Below are 6,206 nucleotides of genomic sequence, written 5' to 3'. Positions count from 1 at the left end.
CAGAGACTAAAGACTAAGCTTTTCAGTTCCTTTCCAAGGACAGCTTATGAAACCTTAGAACATCAAGAAAACATCTTAGTAGTTTTAATTTTAACTCCTTATTTTCTGGAAGCAGGATATTCAAAGTATGCCTACATTTTAAAAAAACCTTTATAATCGATTATAACCGGGATCGCCAGCAAATTATCAGACAAGGATTGGAAGGCTTGTAAATATTAGATATTAATGAATTGCAGGGATATTAGTTAAATTGTGATTTGTTTTCCCAATTTATGTTTTTTGACAAAATAGTGAAAAACTAAGCAGCGGTGACCTGGCCAGTACGAGCACAGAATATTGCCATGTTGTTGTAGTTTAATCATCAAGCAAAATTAGATGGGTTTTAAAGTAAATGTCTGTAAACCTCCTAAGTATGTACACTCATTACAATTCCATGGATATTGTTAAAAGAGCATCTGGGGAGGCTGAGGGGAACATTTTCTTCAAATGATCTGATAATTAGTGAAGATTGAATGGTTAGGTGATATTAAAGAATCAAGAGGGGCCACACTATAGAATGAAATTTGGGATATTCCAATATCCTCCTGAATAAGGGGCTGAACTTTATCTAATATCTAAACCCATTTCAAGGAGAAAGGGATTAACTGAGGGAAGAAACCCCAGTGATATTCTAGATAATCTTCCTTGCATTCTCAGAAAGGGTCAATGTTACTGATTTCATTATAGAACTGAACTTCTAGATGTGACTAAAGTATTTTTGCGTAATTGGTAGCGCAAAAGATGGATCCATTTCCATTTGGTACTTAAAGTATTAATTAATTCCTTAAAAACTGACATATTCTACCGTAGAGCAACTCCACTAAAGGCAAGAAATCTTTGATGCATTAATAAGAAGAACATTAAATGGAATGTAGACAATGAGGAAAAAATTGGAACTGCCAAAGTTGGAATTAACAGAGTAAGAGAAAAGCTCTTTAAGGTTTTAAATGAGGCAACTTCATTTTAAACTGTTGATTTGCAAATTCCCTGAGAAACAGGCTAATCTTCCATTTATTTTTCATAGGAATTTTTCTACAGTAATTATAGGACTAGAGTATTGCAACCCCAAGCATTTACAAATCACAAATCAGGCCCCCAGAAGATCATGCAATCGGCTTAAAAATCATGAGGGTTTTTTTTTATAATAAATTTTGGTTTCTTGTAATTTGCCTTCTGGGTTTTGAGTCTCTAAGTACTTGGGTCATGTTTTCAAGCTTTTCTCTGGAACCATAAGGACTAGCAGGTTTTTTTAAATGAAAACTGAGATTGTCACCTAATCACATGCCTCTAGGAGCTGGAGCTTTAAGAAACACAGCAAATATCTCAAAACTGGTGCTAAAATTGTGCATTTTGGCAACACTGGGACTAAAGAATCAATTCCTTGGTGATGATTACTAATATATAGAAGGAGTGTAAGTTACCAAGGTATGAAAACTGGCATGAGTTATTTCTGATATAAAAACAGACCTTAGTGCAGGATAGTTGGGACCTGCGTCTTAGAGGTCAACTCCATTTGAAGTCAATGGGAACTGCGGTTACTTGGTAGCTCTGAAAGTCAAGGTCAGGGTATGTGAAACTGGGCACCCAAAACCAGAGATGCAATTTGATAATATGGCTACAAATCATAGTACTAGTATCCAGGAGAAGAAAAAATTTTATTTGTTCTTCATCATCTCAAAACCTAAACTCTTGAGAATTTACACCAGGATTTTCAGAGGAGTCTAAACTAGTAAGTTCAGCACCTAACTTGAAATTTCATGGGAGTTGGACACCTAACTTGCTTAGGATAGGTCTACACTACCCGCCTGAATCGGCGGGTAGAAATCGACCTCTCGGGGATCGATTTATCGCGTCCCATTGGGACGCGACAATCGATCCCCGAATCGACGCTCTTACTCCACCAGCGGAGGTGGGAGTAAGCGCCAATCGACAGGAAGCCGCAGAGGTCGATTTTGCCGCCGTCCTCACAGCGGGGTAAGTCGGCTGCGATACGTCTAATTCAGCTACGCTATTCATGTAGCTGAATTTGCGTATCTTAAATCGACTCCCCCCTGTAGTGTAGATGTAGCCTTAGAATCCTTTGAAAATGTCAGCTTTTGGGTCTTTCTCCAGGTTACCACCTTTCCTCCAGATCTAAATGTTCATTATTATTCAAAAATGAACTTTCTTAGTCATTCTGCTGTCCAAGATTGCTTTCACCATGTAAACGAGTGCATATCTACCCACTCTGCTCCCAAGTGGACTGTCACGGTAGCACTAACATATATGTAAACTTTAGCCATTCATCTTAATGAAGTATGAATTTCAAAGCCTAGCAGAGACCCAGTGTGCTATTGAATGAACTTTAATTACAAGGCAGAGCTAGAGCTGGTTTAGGTTTTGATGGAAGCCTCAGGCCAGAAAAACCCACAAAATCAAAAGCAGACCCTGTTATCTGATGCCAGCTCAGCAGACTTCAGTAGGCATAGCAGCAGTTTTTCACCTTTTATGAAACACTAGCTCAACAGATGTGCCATTTAGCCTCTGAGTGGCAATCAATGTGCTGTTGCTGTGGTTTCCAGATGGTAGAACTGTATGAACATCTGAACATTCCCCACCCTTTGTTAAAAATGGAAAATTCTCAGAGGCAAATTTTTATTTTCCACAAAATTGGTCTCAGCACATAGTGTAGCAAGATCACTTGTTTCTCATTCAGCACCATCAGGGTGGCTTAATGGAACTGGTCTTCCACAATCTACTCTGACAGTATCTTCTAGAAGTAGATAGGCAGCAATCTTCCCAATTCAGTTCAGCAGTTACTCCACTGAGGGCTTGCCTACACAGCACTCCGCAATGCACACTAGAGGGGTGTGAATTCTAAAGCTCACCAACATGTTGCATGCAAACTGGCCCATGTGGACCCTGCTGGCACAAATAGTAGTGTACTCTCTTTTCATGCACTTTTAGTGTGCGTCGGCAGGACCAGTTAGTGCACAATGTATTGGTGTGCTTTAGAAATCATACCCTTCTAGTGCACACTGCTGCATCGTGTAGACCCACTTTTCGGCCTCTAGTCTTCTTATTTATAGTATAAAATGCTGCATTAGATTGATAGAAGTCATATAAATATGTTGCCTCTTCCTTTCTCTACCAAGAATTGATTAGCAGAATAACCCTCTCTAAGGTCTTGATTCAGCAAAGCACTTAGGAACATGCTTAACATTGGGCACAGGTTTAGGTGTTTTGCTGAATTGGAGACTAAACTGCATATTCCTACTTCTTTTAAAAAAGTATATCTTAGCCCACTAATTTACATGTAAAAGCAAACAGCTTCCTGCAAAAATATTTGGCAGATAATGGTGATCAAGCTAATAATAAGATTTCAGTCCACATTATATGGCTTTCTAATAGTTTGGGAGCACTGTGTCTAATTAATTTTTATTGGGTTTCCCAGTTTTAACTTAAAAACAAAACAAACCCACAGAGAAGCAAAAATTTGAGACTGGCTTTGTATGAAATCTGCTCCCTAAATACCAAAATGTACAATACTGTTCTAGCATTGTTAAAAAGTAGTTTGGTGGTGGTAGTGGTGGGGATTGGTTGGCCCTGAAGGCCCTTCACCATCCCAGGTAGCTCATCTCAGGGGTATCTATTCAGCAAAGCATTTTCGCACATGCTTAACTTTATGGTTAAATTGAATTGGAGCCAGGGAATGTTGGGATAATGGAGGGAAACAATTTTTGTATATAAATAAAGGAGCCCATTTAAAAAAAAAAATCTAAGAAAAGATTTCTGGTGTCAAAATATGAGTCAGAATTTTTCTCCAAGTAAACATCTACATTTCGGCCATGATCCAGCAAAGTACTTAGATAGTCAGCACGCTGGATTAGCATCTATGTTCATATTTTGGTCAAGAGGGCAGGAGACGACGAGTGCCAGTAGAAGACTAGCCAATAAAAACAAGGTTTTTTTACTGTAATAGTGTACAGAATGGCCTAGCTATGATGGATTTAGCAGCCATAACGGAGAGATTCAGAACCAAAGTGTAAATAATTACAGAAATGAAAGAAGCTGTTTGAACTGGCTGAACCTGGGCTTTGGTACTAGCAGTAGCTGAAATGATAGCAAAAAAAGAAAGAAATCTCCTAAACAGGAACACTGTGCTATAAAATAAATATAATTTACCATCATTGTACATATTTTAATGGTCTAGGAAATATACATATCCCAGTTGCAAGTAATACTTTGAACATACACATTAAATCAGTGGTTCTCAAACTTCTGTACTGGTGACCCCTTTCACATAGCAAGCCTCTGAGTGCGACCCCCCCTTATAAATTAAAAACACTTTAAAATATATTTAACACCATTATAAATGCTGGAGGCAAAGTGGAGTTTGGGGTGGAGGCTGACAGCTTGCGACCACCCATGTAATAACCTTGCGACCCCCTGAGGGGTCCCGACCCCCAGTTTGAGAACCACTGCATTACATACTCCAGTTATAGATGTGTATAGATTGGTGGGGAACATCATTAATCAACAAAATCATTCATTTTAATACAATGATTTATTAGGAAAGAATTTTTCTTTGGAAGTGGGGAGGTAAAGAAGACCCTTTAAAACAGAAAAATATTTGGCCGTTGTGTTTATACGTACTCTATATTGACAGATTCAATTGACAGGGTAAGAAACTCACAATGTCAGAGAAGAATGTTTTTCATGTGAGAGCTAGAGATGAGCCAGCACAAAAATATCCATGTACCCAAGGATACGCCAAACCACTGTGCTGCTGGGGCATCATTCCCAGAAGCAAGACCATTTTTAACTTGTGAGGAGCCCTCCTTCAAGCCTACAGCTAGTGCTCCTGCAGCACCCTGCATTGCAGTTAAAAGCAGCATGATCCTGGGTAGAGCTGGTTGAACAGAGAAAAAATAATCTGTGAATATTTTTGGAAATGAATGGCAATATTGTACCATCTTAGTTCTGAATGAAAATCAGTGCCACAATATGGTCCCAAAACACCAGGTTCTGCGTACTGTGACTGGCGGCCTCATGTTTAACCCAAATAAATGTCAGGTTTCAGAGTAGCAGCCGTGTTAGTCTGTATCCGCAAAAAGAAGAACAGGAGTACTTGTGGCACCTTAGAGACTAACAAATTTATTAGAGCATAAGCTTTCGTGGACTACAGCCCACTTCTTCGGATGCATATAGAATGGAACATATATTGAGGAGATATATATACACACATACAGAGAGAACCTGTTTATGCTCTCTGTATGTGTGTATATATATCTCCTCAATATATGTTCCATTCTATATGCATCCGAAGAAGTGGGCTGTAGTCCACGAAAGCTTATGCTCTAATAAATTTGTTAGTCTCTAAGGTGCCACAAGTACTCCTGTTCTTCTTTTTCCAAATAAATGTGTTAGTCTCTCAGGTGCCACAAGGACTCCTCATTGGTTTTGCTCATGCTTAACATTTCTCTCACTATTTGTCATGAAGCAGATTTGTTACAAGCTTGGTCTTTTTATTTTGGTTACTAAATTGTGTGTGCACTCATCCTAATTTTCTTTTAAATGTATTAATTGTTCATAACTATTTGCTAAATAATTTGGAAGAAAATGTATTGCTTTTGGGACGTTGGTGAGATTATTTGCTGTTCAATAGTTGTTAGTTGGGGTTGGTCACTTAAGGTGCATAGGATTGTTTCTGCTCCCTAAGTGGATGACTGGAACCTTGAAACAGGGGAATAACAAATACCGCACTTCCAGTACAAATAATCAGTTCTAATACTGTATCTATCCCCCTCAATTTAATACTAAGCACCTCACAACCATTAATGACTTTATCCTTACAATACCCATCAGCACTTCTAGTTTGCGAAAATATTCTTCAGTGGGTTTTTGGGTGCTGTTTTTCCACCCCACTATCACACCAGCTCTGCCCATAAATTTTATTTGTGAGGATTCACCTAGCCAATGGGTGTTTGGGGAAATTTTCATGACTCATGAACGTTTCAAAATTTTTAGCACAATTGATTATTTGATCCAAACTTGGATGGGTTTGGAAACTGAATCTGGATGTTTATGTTGACAGTTGGTCCCATTGCTATACAAAATCTTTATGAGAGCAATGCAGAATGAAATATAAAATCTTATACATGAGCAACAGAGAATGGAAAAGTAAA

This window comes from Malaclemys terrapin, chromosome 5, assembly GCF_027887155.1.
Source record: "Malaclemys terrapin pileata isolate rMalTer1 chromosome 5, rMalTer1.hap1, whole genome shotgun sequence".
NCBI classification, from domain to species: domain Eukaryota; kingdom Metazoa; phylum Chordata; order Testudines; family Emydidae; genus Malaclemys; species Malaclemys terrapin.
This window is presented reverse-complemented; position numbering follows the sequence as displayed.